The following is an 18,567-nucleotide window of genomic DNA, read 5'->3' as shown; positions in this document are numbered from 1 at the left end:
GGCGCAACGCTCCACTGCCTATTTACATGGCCATGTAAAGTCACTTTGAATGGCTGTTCAAGGCTTTACAAATATGTGCCCCTTTCACGCAGACAACTGCGTGAAAGGGACGTTACAGGGGGTAGGCAGTGGCTGTTTCCACACAACACCCATGTAACCTGACGCATTCCCTTATTTAACACACATAGTAAACCTGGGCATGCATCAGGATCTGATACCACCCCTGGGTGTTGTGGTCTCCTAGTGCTTTCATGTTTTCATGTGTACAGCATTCTGCAGAACACATAAGTAAGAAGAAAGGGGTTCGCTTGATTGTTCTTGTGCATGAAGGTGTCCTGCATGAAATCAATCAGACCTGCAATGCAGGCACCCTTGCACCATGATGGGTTGGTTCATGGCAGCCCTTTGTGTGGCAGAGCATGGCAAAATGACTGGATTGTTCAGTGCCAACATACATGCCCTTTTGTTTTGACAAAGGGCAACGCTGGGAGATCCCTTGAAGCACTGCCCTACACCCAAATTGAGGCCCTAGGTTTCTATATCTGCATCACAATACATGTCATGTATTAACTTTGGTATGAGATTAGTACCTAGGGATACAGATTTGTCATCAAGTTTGTTTTCAAAATGGGGGTGGGAAATGTATGTGCCCACATCTGTAGTTGTATGCGACAGTGGTGATGGCAACACATTTAGGGTATGAGGACACCACAATATACAATTAACTAAGTCGTGAGGGCACTGTTGGGGCCACTTTTAATAGGTATAGCATCTGCATTAGCAACTAAAGGGTAATTTTAAGTGTGATGAAATGTTTGAGGAGTGTGGTCAGGCTGTTTCTAAAATCAAATTTTTCTTTTTGTTTCAGCATCAATCCGGTGCTGCGGCCCACAGTGCTACCATACTACCAAGTGACACAGAGGAAAACAGTGGCCATGGGGAAGGTGGGAGTGTCACCGAGGAGCTACCAGATGACTCTTTAACATCTTCGTCTATCTACAGTGGACATTCCCAAGTATTAGTGATGGACTTGCCTGGTTGCTGTCTACTACATCTGTATCCTCCACCCCTCTACCATCTCCAACCTCCCTGCTGCTCCACAACTAGCTGTCAGGGCCTGCTCCCCTAAGCAGGGATGAGTCTCCTTCACCCCAGACACCTCTACCCCTATTTCCATCTCCCCTGCTACCCTGAGTGTGGAGACTGTTAACCTTCTGAGGCAGATCTCTGTGGGTCAGACTGCAGTGTTGAGTACACTTCAGTGTGCAAACATCTCATCAAAAAATAATGGTGTTGTACCTGGAAGGAATTCACGCTGACATGTCTGGCTTACAGAAATCATTTATGGCCCTGGCTTCCACACTCACGGCAGCCTTCTAACATTCCCATATTTCAGGCCCACCTCCTGCCACTTCCCAAACCACTATACTTTTCCCCCCAACTGTGCAAAGCACACACAAACATCACGCAGGCACATCAACAGTCACACAGCACACGCAAGGACAAGCATCATTTGCTAAAAACAATCACACCCACTCATCATGTTGTGACCACACTCACCCTCACTTCAACTACTGCACACACATTGAGCACATCCACAACACCAGCCATGGCACAACCCTGAACAGCCAGACAGGCACCACACCTACTACAAGGGCCACATACTCTGTCTCAAAACACACAAAGGGCACATCCACAATACCAGCCACTCATGCTTCACTTCACACACGTCCAAACAAAAGCCATAGCACACCACGCAACATACATCAGACACATAGAAACAGACACATACTGCACATGCACCCACATCTCATCCCTCACTTCCCTCTACCCTCAAAACCTAAGCACATGCCATTCCTCCTGCCCAGAGTACCCTGTGTGCCCTTGACCATTTCCCTTCAACTGATGCACCCCCAACCAAATCCAAAAGGTCTTGGTTACCTAAACTACCATACCTTTCAACATCAACAACAAGCAAAGCGGTTTTCCCTCTGGTACTCAAAAACCAACTCCTTCCAAAAGCATGAAGGGGAAAAGTAAACAATGGAATCTGAACAAACACCCCCCCTCCCAAAAGATCATCTTCCCCTACCTACTATAGTTCTTCTACCCACAAAAAAGCAAGACGGTACCCACCCATCCCATTGCAATCACTACCCTAAAGGGATACAAGTTCTCCAAAATGATCCGACCCAGGGCTCCGACTCATTAAGCGTCCTCTCCCATGCTGGAGACCACACCACCCAAATACGGACACCGTCACTCCCACCCACATACCACACCCATTATCAAACCAAATTGATCCTCCATAGCCGATCACAGCCCCCCACAACCAAAGAACATACCACCCCAATGACTCTAAGGTGCCTAGACTGACTATTGGATGCCACTTTCCTGTTGATGGTTCACTGGCAGTATTCTTAAAGGCAAATGTTGTGGCTTAGCTGTGTGCTACTGCACAAGTACATAACTGGACGGGCCATTGCCTTTATTTTTTTATCTACTTCGCAAAAATTATAAATAAAAAAAGCTACAATGTTCCTAAACTGTCCGCCTACTTTTTCCACTCGTCAATAGCTATCCACTTGCCTTTTTTTAGGCCGAGCCTAGCCCTTCAGAGCATGCGCTGCTCACTTTGCGAGGCATGCAGTATTCAGTATAGTGGAGAAGCCTTGTGGAAGCTCTGCCCACTCTCCACCCATCTTTTTCATTGGCTTAGGTCCTACATTCTGCTTTCCGATTGGTTTTAGGCTTGTTAGTCCCTCCTCATGACAGCCATGTCCTCATTTGTATCCTTCCATGGCTACTGGCCCCTTTACTCTGAACACTATTTTCTTCCTTGTCCCCCGGCCCCTTCAGCAGTCCATGACTTCTCGCAATGTGCCTGGGCTGTTGACTTTTACTATTGTTAGCTTTGTGCTACATTTGCGAATGCTATAGAAGCAGGCCCGTTTCCTTGCAGCTAAAAGCCCTAATGCAGTGATTACAAATTCTGCATTCTTTGAGCTGAAGGACAGAGCCGAATGTAGCAGGTATAGTGGAGCACAGACCAGTACTGTTGCAAAGCTTGTAGACTGACAATTGTTTTAAATGCCCCTTGGGAAAACTGTTATCTGGCTCAGCCTCACGCATTATTCTTTATATGCAAAGCATTAGAGCATTGGATGTGGCTGACTGTTTGATAGTCCACACTGACTGATCAAGGATCTTTATGTAATTGGTAGGAGACTAGGCGCATCTCAAAAAGTAAGAAAGCGGTTAAATGTACAGGCCTTTGCAAATAGTTAAAATATTTTTTAAATTATTACAACATTCAAGTGTCAGTACCATTGTTTTACCATTCTTGGACGATGGAGCAGCATCTGAATGTTTATCCATAGCAATAAATGCACCTAAATTACAGTATAACTATGTATATCTTTGGCAGAATACACTGAATTATGTTAGACTATTGAGTACGTTTATCAGATATTGATGTTAAATATAAGATGGTAATGATTCTGCCACATATTAATTTTCATTGTACCTAATGTTAACTTACTCCAAAAGCGCCTCTAAAACAACTGTAATGAAGTGAATCAGATTCCACAATATAAATTGGACACAAACTGTATAAAGCCATGCAGTATACGTAAAGCAGAAACACTTCAGAAACAGAGCTCTGTCAATAACTTAACATTTTTGTGTCTATAAAATAAAATTCTTGTGTCTAGGAGTAAATGATGAAAATATAATTTTCAAAAACACAACTAAAGGAAAAGCCATTGCAATGAAAAGATGTAGCCTCATTATGTTCTCCAATAGGAAATTGGAATTGGGAGACATGTCTTTCAGGCATAAAACAAAGCGAGATTTCAGGGTTTTTAGTGGCAAGTCTAGAAAGCAAGATGTGGAATACTAGGGTTATTGACTGTAGAGTGTACACTTCTTTTATGGTGGCAGCATTGAGATAGTGCATTCTTGAGGTTTCCTTAAAAGAACTTGCTGCTCCAGATGTTTATGTGGTGACTTTTTCTTCCCAGATTCCTTCATTTTTAAAGGGTTTTGAGACACCAAGTATGGAGCCCATATTAACTCTCCGGCTGAAGGTGTCTCACTTATCCTGGACATTGAAAAGCGTGCACTTATCGATTAATGCCTCCTCCATTTCATACCAAAGAACGTAGTCCTGCTACGTGCTCGACAATCCACCACGTAACTAATATATCTTCTTTCACACCTGCTCACTTCAGGTTTAGTGTCTCACACAAGCGGTGTGGGTGCGGCTTACCGCTACAGCATCCAAATACAGCATCAGAAAAGGCAGAAATGTAATGTGTGGAGTCGGCATGTTTTAAAGATCTTTGGTGAATCTTGTGATTTAGCTCAATATTGTTTATTTTTTTATTTTTGACCTTGATAACACTGTTAGTTGCATTTTAAACATTCTTCAGATGAACATCAGCGTCACTAGAAGTAGGATTGTTAAGGTCAATTTACATAAAGAGGCTGAGGCAATTACCTATCGTACTCATGACTTTGTGGGAACTTTAAACCTCTATTTACAAAGCAGCATGTTTTTCTGAGGTTACAGTTACAAAAGAGGTTGAATGTGACCTACTTCGTGAAAATGAAACCTAATAAACAAAAATATCAAATTAAATTGTTGGGATTAAAAGAACTTGTATCTGAAGCCTTGAAGAAGTCTTCGTGACAAAACAGGCTGGCTATATTTGCATTAAAGAAAAATCTTTTTTAAGAAGACAGAAATAAATGTATCAAGACATTTCTACGTAACTAATACATGGAGTCTGTGCGTCATGTTTAATAATTAATTGAATTGGGTGAAATTGTACAATTTGTACTTCGAAATGTTGTGCTGGACCACGGAAGATTTATAAGAAGTAGGATTTTTGCTAGGGGAGTTTAGTAGGGTGATTCAACTGAGCATTAATGTTACTTACATTTAGAAAAAATTTCTGTAAAGTAGCAGTATAGCCCATAGTATTTGTCCTTGCCTTTCCTGTGTGGGACTTTTTCCTTAACCCAATGCAGCTTGCACTAAGAGCTTTGCCTTTGCAACCGTTCACAGCTAAATCCGAAATTTCTACAAATAAAGACAAATGATAAGTGAAATAAAGATGTGTACTTAAATGTCGCCACCACTTCTGATAACTCGCGATCTCCGAGGGACAAAATAAACAAAAATTGAGGTTTCTTGGACCCGTTTCCAATGTGACAGGGCAGTCTCCTGTCTAAATATACTCATTAAGTGTAGTGGTGGAGGAGCTGATGGGATCTCAAGCAGTTATTGGGAAGCATTTGCTGGCAGTGATGCTGCTGTATTGCTCTGGTACTGCCGCCCACTGTGCCCTGGTCTTCATGCACACCTGAAGAAGCACCACTTGCCTGTCACCTCTTAGCAGAGGTCTGTAACCTTTTCATTCAGTGCCATGCCCCAAAGTAATAAGTGTTGGGCCATTCCCAAAAATGATTAAACAGTTAGGGTTTTTCCGCCAATGAGTACAAACAATTTTAAGTATCCTCTCTCTTTAGCCAGAGACAATCTTGATCTTGTTTCAACAATCTGTCTAGTACATATTCTGTTGCACAAGTTGATAGTCCCTGGAGAAGCATCTGGCCAGTGTTGAAACAGTTCAAAGGTGTGGTGTGTGCACAATTAACCGCCCCTACCCTTTGACTCCAGGGAGTATGTAAGCAGCTGACTCCATCTTATATGAATTTAATTAAAATTTTTGTCCGGTGTTACAGCATTGGTGTGGGCTTCAAAGGCTAATTATTGTGCACAGACAGAGCAGGACAATAGTTTGTTTATCTTCGTTTGGTGCTTCCCTCTGCTGTTCGGAAGTAAAAAAAATGTGCCAAAGTACGATGGGCATCATACCTTTTTCATATTGATTTTAATGTATTTTTTTATTTCTACAACTTTGGAATAGGTTTAGTACTTTAAATCCTGGAGTTCATATGTGCAAATGATAATTTTGAGCTACTAGCAAGGTACCTGTCATGATCCCAAAAAGTGCTGTTTAGGTCGAGCCTAGTGTAGTAGCGCATGCGCTGCACGCTTTGTGCGGCATGAAGTATTCAGTATAGTGTGGAAGCCTTGTGGAAGCTCCGCCCATATTTTTCATTGGCTTAGGTCCTAAATGCTGCCTTTCGACTGGTTTTAGGATTGCTTAGTCCCTCCTCATGACAGCTATGTCCACATTTGTATCCTTCCTTGGTTACTGGCCCCTTTACTCCGAACGCTATTTTCTTCCCTGTCTCCCTGGCTCCCTCAAGCAGTCCGTGACTTCTCGCCCAACCCCCTCCTGGTCGTACCTTCTTACCCGCCTGTACTCCTGTTTACAATGCAATAGGTCTTGCATAAATGCGAGTCCTATTGCATTACAAATGCTTGTTAATAGAGCCACAGAATTCCGATGCATTGCTTTATCTAAAATGGGGCATGGCTGCGGGCGGTGAAAGATAAATGCGAATGGAAGAGGGAAAAAATATTATCCCTGTCCTGGGAGGTTTATAGAGAAGCGGTGTTCTCCTTCGTCTTAAGCGGGCACACCTTTAATGTGGCATCTATTTTGATCGTGTACAGACGGCAGAAAGTTTCCAAAACACAATACGTTATCGCCGTTTAGTGCAGGGTTTATTAAAGCCTTTGCTCGGTGACTGACAGTCTGTTTGCTGTGCTTATAGTGGGTGCTCCGCCCCCCTCCCCCCCTCCGCCGGTTCACTGTGTTTTTGATTCTCACGTCTTTTGCTTATTGGGTCACAACAAGAGGGGGGATTGAGGCTTTAAGAGCCGCACCAAGAGTCAAGTTCCTACTGTTAGTAAAAGTGAGGGTGCGAATTGTCTGGGATACAATCCCCTAGATCCCAACTTAGAACAAATAAGAATTTGTTCTATACATCTAGTTCCAAATATTGACCTCGCACACCAAATAACTGTATAGTAAACACAATTTCAGTATTCAAACAAAATTCGTTTTATGTCAAGAAAAAAGTTCAACTGTTCTCCCAAGAAATTGGCTCAAGTCAGTTCTCTTCGTTTTATTCTTTTCTTTATTTGTTCATACACTCGCAGACCGGAGTTCTTCGGGAGACCAGACGACCACATACGTACGCGACGCTCACGCCGAATCCAAGGCACTTACTTTGCTCTTTTCCTAATTTCACTGGATCTTAAATTGAAAGGACGGTTTACCATATCCACCAATTCAACTACCATAAAACTCTCTGTGTGCACACCAGCCAGAACGGATGAGACACTCAACATAAGAACACACTGCGCAAAGCCCTGAAGAAGTCCGGTTTCGGACGAAACGCGTTGGCTATTTTTATCTGCGAGTGTATGAACAAATAAAGAAAAGAATAAAACGAAGAGAACTGACTTGAGCCAATTTCTTGGGAGAACAGTTGAACTTTTTTCTTGACATAAAACGAATTTTGTTTGAATACTGAAATTGTGTTTACTATACAGTTATTTGGTGTGCGAGGTCAATATTTGGAACTCTTTTGCTTATTGATCAAGTAACATTGCTTTTTAATAAAAGCTTCAATGTTCAGTTCTGTCCATGGTCTTTCAGTTTCCCCATGGACCTCTGCCTGTTAACATTGGACGGTGATGTGCACGGTGGCACGCCATTTACTGCATACTTTGACCATTTTCATTTTTTAGTCTGTTCGCCTTTGTGCGCATTACAGACCTCATGGCCAGGGCTGGCTTTAGGGCAGTGCGACTTGTGCAGCCGCACTGGACGCTGACCTGTGGAGGGGGCGCCAACCTCATGGGGGTGTTGTGTTTAGCAATACCATATGATTGGAGAGATGAGGGGCACTTTTGCCTGGTGGTAGAGAGAGAATCAGAGGAGGTGGTCATGGGTGTTAGGGGCGTCAATAATTATTGTCGCACCGGGCGCTGCCAGCGCTAAAGCCGTCCCTGCTCATGGCAGAGTAGCTTATGCATATATTGCAATTCTAAACTCCGAGGCATAAAGGAGGAATGCCAGCGGCGATATCTTCCGGAAATTGCCTCGACAGCTGCATTGTTTACAGCCTTAAAGGATTCTTGGGATCCTGTGAGCCCTGTAGCTTCCTAGAGATACAGTAATCCCAGGAGTCTGCTCATCTTTAGATCCTGGTACTGCTGTGACTGTTAAATGTACCTTGCTGTGGTCTTTCCCATGTTGTACTGTAGTCTTATAAGAACCACTGGCATCGGGCTCTGCAGTGGAAACATTTGGAAGGTCTTACCCTAGAATACCAAAAAGGTTCTACAATGCCGCAGTAAAGATAAATTGTGTTCTATGCAAGTGCTAATTATTAATAATTCTTGGGATTTACAGTTTAGAGCAATTTGAAGGAGTGCATGGCTTATGTTTGTTACTGTCGTCTCCCAGAAAATATTTGCTTCACCTTACAGTTGAATGGTCTTCACCTGTTTACTTTTGACACTGCCTATATGCTATGAAAATGTGTATTTTCAGGAACAGGGTAGCTGTTTGTTCTCGTGTTGTGACCTTCAAGGTACTTTGTGCCTTAATTGTAGCTACTTGGGTCTTTTTTGGGTTCATGATATTTAAGAAACACTGTGATTTTGCCTTGGTGTTCTGTGCTCTTTTAAGAGCTACATCTGTATTTGCCTTACGTTTATATTGCCTTTCGGGAACCATATGGTTGCACCATAATTGTTTCCACCATCCATTTAGCTCTATAGTTGCATAGTTTAAAAAAAACAGAATCCCTTCCAGGTGTGTGCTACATAGTTTCATGCTCCTTTCCATGTTATTAATGATATTTGTTTTGCTATTTCGATACTGACGTTGGTAGTTTTAGGTCGAGAATTAGAGACCTCTTGTACATACATTAGTATATACTTATATGTGTGTGTACTTTGTGGGCTCTGGAGACCAGTCCTAGGATTTGTCTGCTTCTGCTTAAGGACTTTTTTTCTGTTCAACTGCCTCTATTTAATGTCTTGATAGAAAACGACCAGTAGAGGTCAGTAAAATACCAAAATTGCTTTCTGCTTGGGTACTTTCTCTTTTACATTTTCCGGCAACTGCCTCTGTTTCACTTTCGTGATAGAAAACGACCAGCAGAGGTCAGTAAAATACCAGAATCACTTCAGCATTCTCTAGATTCCAGTCCATAGAAATTGTCTTCTATGAGCACCCGTAGACAATAATATTTTTTTTAAATCTTGTATTTTCAGTGATATGACCACCGAAGGGCCTGATTTTATATTGAAAACAGAGCTTTGGACCATACCATTTCACGTTGAAAGGCAATATTTCTCTTCATGTGTTCCCATAATTGGCTTGTCACGCAGTTTGGTGCTTACGTTCCCTCCATGTTAAAAAACAGTAGATGCTTCAGCACCCAGGCTAATGTGCTGCATAGCTAAATACATATAAGGTCCCAAAGTCGAGACCAATTGCATTGCAAATGCTTGTTTATAGTGGGTGATGGTGAAAGGATTTAAATGTTTATGGTGCAATCTGATGCCTTAGCATTGTTGACTGTAGTTGCATCTTGAGTTACATTATGAAGTGGTCAAGGACATTGGTAAATGTATCATGGGTTAACATGTATTGAATAATAAAAAAGGTGCAAAAAACACAGTTGATGGACAGAATGCAGAACAATGTCTTGCATTCACCCCAGTACAAAGATCTGGGCCTAAATCCATCTTTTTTTTGCACTCCACACCACCCTAGGTCAGACACTGGCTCTATGCAAATCAGCCTTGACCCTGTACCTCATGGGAACAGTCCAGCCCGAACTACCAAGCCATGTCTTTCCTAGACCGGAATCAAGCATCCAAGGACCGGTTTCTGGCTATCAGCCTTCTTCAGACTGGATAGCTTGACTCCAGTGATGTGGAGAGCCTGGGACTCACGTCTGAGCATACCCAGCCCACTCGGGGTGTAAATTGCAAAAAACACAGTTGATGGACAGAATGAAGAACAATGTCTTACATTCACCCCAGTACAAAGATCTGGGCCTAAATCCATCGTTTTTTTTCACTCCACACCACCCTAGGTCAGAGACTGGCTATATGCAAATCAGAGCATACCCTGCCACACTTATGGCGGCCAAAAGCGGTACAAAAGGGGGTGGTGATGGACGAAACCGGTCCTTGGATGCTTGATTCCGGTCTAGGAAAGACATGGCTTGGTAGTTCGGGCCTGACTGTTCCCATGAGGCACAGGGTTAGACTGATTTGCATATAGCCATGTCTGTCCTGGGGTGGCAGAGTGGGCTAAAGAACGGTGATGGATTAAACCCGGATCTTTTGACTGGGTGTGAGTGTTTGATTGATTCAGATGCTCCGTCCATCACCACTCTCTTTTGTACCGTAATAAAAAAGGTGGCATACTTTTGTTATTCTACCATGTGTTTTTCTGATTGTCATTTCAATGGTTGTTTGCCCAGTGTTGGTTTTGTGGTGGTGGAGTTCTTCTCTTCCATGTACTCATAGGCTATATGTGTATGTATAAGATATGTGTACTTTTCTGTGGCATTTACTAGGTAATGGCAAGTATCCCATGCACATGTTAACAGAATTGCAGTTGACACCTGCACTGTACCCTTGACTTGGTGCCCTCCAGGAGTGCAAGTGACTTTCATAGTCACATATGTATGATGCCTTTCTGATATTACATTAACATATCTGTATTTTGATTATGTGACTGGGCCAATCAGCTGACGTATGTTCTCCTCTTCTCTATCAAACTCAGCCTCCTCTTTTTCTGACTCACCCTCTTGCTCTCCATCTCAGCCTTGTTAATGTTTGCTGTGGCCTACACTCTCTTTGCCTCACCCTCTTTCTTTCTCACCCTTCTCTTTACACTTCACCTCCCTCTCCTACTACACCTTGCCATCCTCTCACTGTGCATCAGACTCCTCTCTCTTCAATGCACCCTTCTCTTTCCACCTCACCATTCTTGTTTGTCCTACTATTCCTCTGACTCTCTGCCATATCTGTCTTTCCAATCCACACTCTTTCTTTTCGCTGCTTTCTCTCTCATGTGCGCTATCTTCGCACTCTCTGCCTTACACTCCTCCTTCTATCTCAACTGTGGGACACATCAGCTTCACCTTTCTCTGCTTCCCCTTCTCCTCTCGCCACCTTGCCTACTGTCAGCATTGCCTTCTGTGCTCCTGCATATGGCATAAGGATTATGTGTATGTCAAAAAAGCGTAATCTCATCATTTAAGGCGTATGTGAGCATACGTGTGAGGGCGGGCAACACCAAACTTTGCACTACGACTGTCCTGGACATGTTCTTCACAGAACAGTGGAAGCCCCTAAGTCTGGATTTTTGGGAGCAGGCTCATGCACAACATGTACAAAGACACTGTGGCCATACGTATTTGGAATGGACTAAGGATGGGTGAAAATGTTACAAATGAGACGGGGAGCCATGTGCAGTACCACGCTCCGAGAAACAGTGATGACAATTGGAAGCGCTATCGCAGTTGGCAACCTGAGGGGAACTGACCAAACATCTTGCTACACATATGTGCCTTCTGTGTACAGCTTTGGAGGTTAAGGGCTGGACATCTCACAGGATGAGTATTTTCACCAACAAGATTGGTAAGTATACTTTTGAGCTAAGGCTATTTTGGGGTAACTTAGTAGAAATTTCAGCTGATGCAACTACCTCTGTTGTGAATTCTCTCCTGAGATAAGACTGCCATGCTGCTGCCTATATCAAAATCTCTTTGACTTTCACCCACGATGCTCCTAGACCCATCACCCTCTATGATTGTTCTCCAAAACTGCCCCTTTTATTCTATGATGGACCTTTAGTATCTTTGCACTTGTTCTCCGTCCCTCAAACACCACTGGGCATTTGCTCTCTTACCACCATCCTTTCTCTTTATATTCCTCCTTGAACGTCCTCATCCTTTGCATTCACCCTTCCATAATCGTCTCCCTCTACTCACCTCTCATCACATCTATCAGTGCATAGCTATCCTTTAGCATACTCCAAATAACTTTACTCATCCTTCTCCTGCTCCAGCACCCTACTTCCTCAGTTGCCTCTTTTCCTCCTTCGTCCAACTCTCACAGCTGCTCTAACACCTTATCCATTAAATGGAATTTACTATCCTCGTTTTCCTCTCTTGTATTGTATTGTATTGTATTGTATTGTATTGTATTGTATATTAGATTTCTATAGCGCCTTATCACCCCGGGGTCTCTAAGCGCTCTCTTATCAACCACCTTTGTCATGATTTATACTATTTGAAGACACACTCACCCCTCTACTCTTATTGCATACACATGTTTCCTTGCCATTCTTTTGTGTTGATCTTTTTCTATTTCCTTATCTGTGTGTTTTCGATCCTCACTCTCTACTCTAACCACTCATCTCTCATCCCTGCAGCCCTTCAACTTTTTGTTGTGTCATAATCTAAAATGATCATGTTTATTACCCTATTGAACCAGATTTGTGAAAATTGTGAATGTGTCCTTTCCCAGACTTAAAATGTAAGGTATGCAACATCTGCTAGATACTCAATAGCCATTGTACTTTGGTAGTGTGAGTTGAGCACTCCACCTTTCAAAATGACCCAAGACATCACATATATGCTTCAATCTAATTAGGAGCTACGACCAGTCAGGAATGGTGCCTTGGTAGGTGATAGTTTGTTGCATCATATGAATTGACAACAACTATGGATTTGTTGTAGAGGATATTGGAAAAGGGTATTTGCAGAAATGATATATTACATAACTAGGAAGAGTGTCTTTGACATAATATCAGAGGCAATTGTTTTTTAAAAGCTTTCTGGCACCTCATGTCTGAGTGCTTCTCTACATATATATATATATATATTTAATGGAAGTAACGTCAGCACGTGTTAATTGGCAGGTTGGTAGAGAAGCTCTACAATTGCCAACACTATGGACTTGCTGTGAAATGGCAGCCACTATCATTGGTTTGGGGCATATATGAGCAGGGCACAAGTCCCAATAAAAATAAGCGGTGGGACTATCTATGTTAGGCAGTACACAAGTGACAACATGACAAATGCAATCACAGCGCATGACGTCACGATGCATGATATCCCACGTGGCATCACGTGACATGAGCTCACTGGAAATGACTTCACAATAAGCAACATCAGATCTTAAATGATGACACATATGTTTATCGGGTATATTATGAGTACATTTGAGTGCATAATGAGATTTGACATAGGAATATTTGCCTTGGGGTTAACATTTTTGTTGGAGAAATCTGTGTTTTGTCTAATCCCAGATATGAATCAAAGTAGTATAGTAGGTTCATGTGTATCCTGCAAAACACATTATGTAATATGAAGATGACAACTTTTTATTTTATGTCAATGGGTAAGTGGCTTATTATTTTGTAGCCAAAGATAGTTTTATTGCTAGAAGTTCATATATTGTGATCCTTCTAAGATGGCACAGTGAGCTATGCGGTAAATGTGTACCTATACTCATTGTAACCAACAATGTTGCATGTAACATATCTTGTACAATGATTGCCACGCTTACTTGGTTTTCTGGCAATGTATCATGTATGTTACATTCGTCGTTCTGATACCCTGCATTGAGATAAATTGCACTATTAAAACAAATTATATTGTGCTTTTGGAAAACATTTTTGTGTGAATACTGGGACAGACCAAAAGATCTGACAATCTTACAATGCATGCACTTATATACAGGGACTTAACAGAGTCAACAGCATGCCTCTCTTAAGTACCTGTCAAGAGATAACAAGTTGTATGCTTTTGTTTCCCCTCCGTTGCATTTGTATTTAAGTGTGTGGTTCCAGGCCACATCAAGTCCGTTTATTGAATCTGAAGGAGGCCTGATGGCCCCTTCACTTCTACTTTTAGATTTTCTCCAGCTGGAGATGAAATTTAAAACAGACCCCCTTCGCTGCCTGCGCGTTGTTGCTGGGAATGGGAAGCAGACAATGTGACTGCTGCACTTGTCCAACATTACACTGGGACAGGTTCATCATATTTCTGTGGGGCCCAACTTCTTGACAGGGATGGGCGGGTTAATGCAATGTACCCGCGTGTACCCTCGACTTGTGCCAAGCATATGTGATGGTGATCTATAACTTACCAGCGGTGGCGTCCACAATGACTCGGATTTAGGGGCATATTACCAAGCAATAGCGATAATTATCGCTCTGCATGGTTAGCGTGTAAAATTATATTGCCGCGCTCCGACGATTTTTACCGCTGAGATAACTTGATATTATCAAGGTTTATCTCAAAAGCGGTAAAAATCCTGCGAAATGCATGAATATCGCTGAAAAACCAGCGATATTCATGCATTATCGTGACAATGCTCTTAGCCATGTTATCCACCTTCCATTGGATAACATGGCTAAGAACTGCTCTGGCCAGGTGTTAACTTTTGGAGATATTCGCGCTTAACGCGAATATTTCCAAAAGTAAGGCTTTGTTGATAATTGGAGATAGTGATATTAGCGACTGTTTCCAGTCGCTAACATCTTTGCACGCCCACTTTGCATGTCATTAGTGATAAATATCGCTGACATGCAAAGTGGGCCCCAAGATGATCGCTATCTCCTACTAGCTGTCGCTAACTGGTGTTAGCGACAGCTAGGTAATAGGGTGATAAAATTATCGCCGCTTTAGCGGGAAAAAGTCCCGCTAAGGCGGCGATAATGGCCCTTGGTAATATGCCCCTTAGTCCGTGAGCAAAGATAGACTATCGGCATGACGTTTAACATGGGCTCGATCTCCGCGAAGGGAGTAAACAGCTGCGTAGAGGTGCTTGTCTTGTTTCTATCCCTCCATTTCCGCCTGCTTTATGAGGTGGTTAGACCATTAATCTTGGTGCATCTGGATGATGCATTGAAATTAGGCGGGCACTCTGTGCAAAGCTGCGCTCTCCGACAGCCTCCATTGGTCCGTTCTGAGGCCATCACGGTCAGAATACTCTCAGAGTCGGACAGGCCACGGCGGAGGGATTTCATATGCATTGTAATCCGGCGGTCGTAGTGACCGCTTCCAACATGTACGCACGGTCCACCCGCCTCGAAGGGACCACGGAAGCCAGTCCGGCTGGCTTCGGACTGACCCCCCTAGTTTTCTATTGTAAGTGGAAGTGAACACAAACTGTCCAATTCCAGATTAACCGAATCAAGGTTTATGGTATTTTACAATCTTTAACTGAATTTGCATGGTAGAAGGATAGAGGATTTGAAACAGTTATATAATTTAGGTAGGGTGGGGAAACAGGGATTACATTTTTGGACCCAGTCCAGATACATTAGGTGAAGCCCTGCAAACTCTTACGTTTCTATAAAGACACTTCTGCCAAAAGACAAGAGTACATGCTTTTAAAGTCTGGGAAGTGAACAACCTCATGTTTCAAAGGAGTTTAGAGGTACAGGAGTAAAATATTTTCTCAGTGGAGCAGAAAATGAGCCAAGTGAATTTATTTCAATAACAGTACGTCTGGAAATGCGTAAGAGTCATATTTGAATTATATGTGAGTCTCTAACAATTTAAACATCTTCTGAAAACGTAATAGTAAACCCAGAGGAGTAGATTTACGACTTTGTAAGTCCTACTTTGTTTATCTGTTCCTGATGTACTATCAGGTCTCAAAAGATACTTGCATTTATTATAATGCAATTTAAAACCTACCTCATAAAAATTGAAATGCACTATTGGTAGAAATTATTGTACCCTCTTACAAAACTCTCTTAAGTGTAGGGCATGTTGACTAATCAGAGAGAAATATCCTTTGAAATAAATCCTTATCATATAAGCTTCTCTTTTAAATTGACAAATCATGTAATCTGTTCCTGGATCTATACATTTTTTTAACTCTCAACCTGTTTTGCCCTGGCAAGAATTGTTTGTGAATAAATAGGAGGCTTGGGGCTATGGCAACAGTAGAATTTGTAACATTTCTCTTCAGCTGACTCATTATCACGCATTCCTTCTAGCCAGCCCAGAAATCTAGCAAAGAACCAAGATACGTCATCAGGAATTATGAGTTTTTTCCTATGTTTATTTAAGCTAGCTGTTTCTTCACTTTGTCTGATTTACTTATATGCTGATATGCTTGCAGAAAAAATATGAAAATCTCTATAAAGATATTTAAAAAAAATAAGGAATGATTAAAAGAGCCAAACAGGCAAAATGGATTTCTCTTGATTTCCTACACTTTACTATTTTGCATTGCTTATGCAAGTATTTTTCTAAATATGAAAAAAGTCATAAACAATGTAATTTTATTTATTGCTTATAATATCTTACAATAAGATTATCTTTAGACCCATAATGATGTAGGCTTAATTGTTTTTCCGTAATCTCACTAATAACAGAAATAAATTGCATTATGTGTCTCAATGACAGTTGCCTTTTCTTGGCTTTCTAAGGTAAAAGATCAATGAGGACGATACTAATGAACAAGTTACTTACCTTCAGTAGCGATATAGCTGTTAGAAACATACGTTAGTTTTAGATTCCTTACGTTAGAATTACCCCCAGGCGTAAGACTGGATCCAGAAAGTTTTTCATTAGAAGTACCCCTGCGCGTCAGAAGGTGGCGTCGGTCGACTCTGTGTCTGTTGTCGTCATTGCGTTCACCAGCATGATGTCGCAGAAGTTACTTAGACACCACCCTCACGTGCTGACGTTAGTTCTGTACACAACTTTCCGTGCCAGAAACGCAGAGCCATGGAAGACACTGACTACTGGTGCACAAAACTAGGGCCCTGAAAGGATGTCCTTAACCATAGAAGTCAGTTTGCAGCATGGGGAGGATGGGTGGGGTGGTATGGAATCTATAACTAGCCTATGTTTCTTACAGATATATCGTTACCGAAGGTAAGTAACTTGTTCATCTGAAAGAAATAGTTAGGTATAGGTTCCTTACCTTAGAATAGATACCCCAGCAATACCAACCCTGGAGATGGGACTGCAAACCAAGTTCACACCTGAAAGTCCTGGAGAAAAGAACGGCTAAAGAAGCTGTCTTTCCGGACTTGGCTGTCCAGGCAGTAGTGTTTCGTAAACGTGTGTGGCGATGCTCACGTAGCTGCCTGACAGATATCATTTAGGGGGACTCCCCGTCCCAAAGCAGTAGTAGCTGCCGTCGCCCTGGTGGAATGGGCGCGCAGCCCCATTGGAGGCTCCTTCTTAGCCAAAGAGTAAGAGGCTTTGATGCACAGAACCACCCACCTGCAGATGGTCTGTTTGTTCACGGTCTGACCTTTCTTAGCGCCCACGTAACCAACAAAGAGCTGGTCGTCTACCCGGATTTCTGTGGTGCAATCCAAGTAGAAGGAGAGCTCATGTTTTGGATCAATCAATCAATCAATCAATCTTATCATTTGTAAAGTGCACTACTCACCTGTGAGGGTCTCAAGTCGCTGGGGTGGGGAATGCTGCTACATCTCAAAAAGCCAGGTCTTGAGGAATTTTCTGAAGGTCAGCAGGTCTTAGGTCTGCCGTAGGTGGATGGGGAGGGTGTTCCAGGTCTTGGCGTCGAGGTAGGAGAATGATCTGCTGCCAGAGGTCGCTCTTCGAAGTGGGGGACTGTGGCGAGGGCTAGGTCGGCGGAGTGGAGCTGGCGGGTGGGGGTGTAGAAGCTGAGTCATCTGTACCCGGAACCTTGGTCCCGGTTTGTGGAGTGCCTTGTGTGCGTGGGTGAGGAGCTTGAGGGTTATCCTCTTGTTGACCGGGAGCCATTGCAGGTCTCTCAGGTGGGGTGTGATGTAGCTCAGGCGAGGGATGTCAAGGATCAGGCGTGCAGAGGCGTTCTGGATGCATTGGAGCAGTCTCAGGAGTTTGGCTGAAGCTCCTGCATAGAGGGCGTTTCCGTAGTCCAACCTGCTGGTGACGAGGGCCTGGGTGACCGTTCTTCTCATTTCAGTGGGGATCCACTTGTAGATCCTGCGGAGCATGAGGAGGGTGTTGAAGCAGGAGGAGGAGACAGCGTTGACCTGTTTAGCCATGGAGAGGGTGGAGTCGAGGATGACTCCTAGGTTGCGTGCGTGGTCGGTGGGTATTGGAGCGGTTCCCAGTGCGGTCAGCCACCAGGAGTCATCCTGGGCTGAAGGGGTGGATCAGAGGATGAGGACCTCCATCTTGTCCGAGTTCAGCTTCACTCGGCTGTTCCTCATCCATTCAGCGACTGCCTTCATTCCTTTGTGAAGGTTGGTTTTGGCATTGTGGGGGTCCTTGGTGAGGGAGAGGATCAGCTGGGTGTCATCGGCGTAGGAGATGATATTGAGGTCGTGCCGACGGGCAACATGGGCGAGCGGTGCCATGTAGATGTTAAACAGAGTTGGGCTGAGGGATGAGCCCTGGGGTACACCGCAGACAATATCGGTGGCTTCGGAGCGGAAGGGGGGAAGGCGGATGCTCTGTGTTCTGCCGGAGAGGAAGGAGGTGGCCCAGTCCAGGGCCTTCTCTTGGATTCCAGCATGTTCGTAGTGTGTGGTGACAGACCGTGTCGAAAGCGGCTGACAGGTCCAGGAGAATGAGGGCCGCCGTTTCTCCGTTGTCCAGCAGGGACTTGATGTC

This window comes from Lissotriton vulgaris, chromosome 6 (assembly GCF_964263255.1).
Source record: "Lissotriton vulgaris chromosome 6, aLisVul1.2, whole genome shotgun sequence".
Classification (NCBI taxonomy): Eukaryota; Metazoa; Chordata; class Amphibia; order Caudata; family Salamandridae; genus Lissotriton; species Lissotriton vulgaris.
This window is presented reverse-complemented; position numbering follows the sequence as displayed.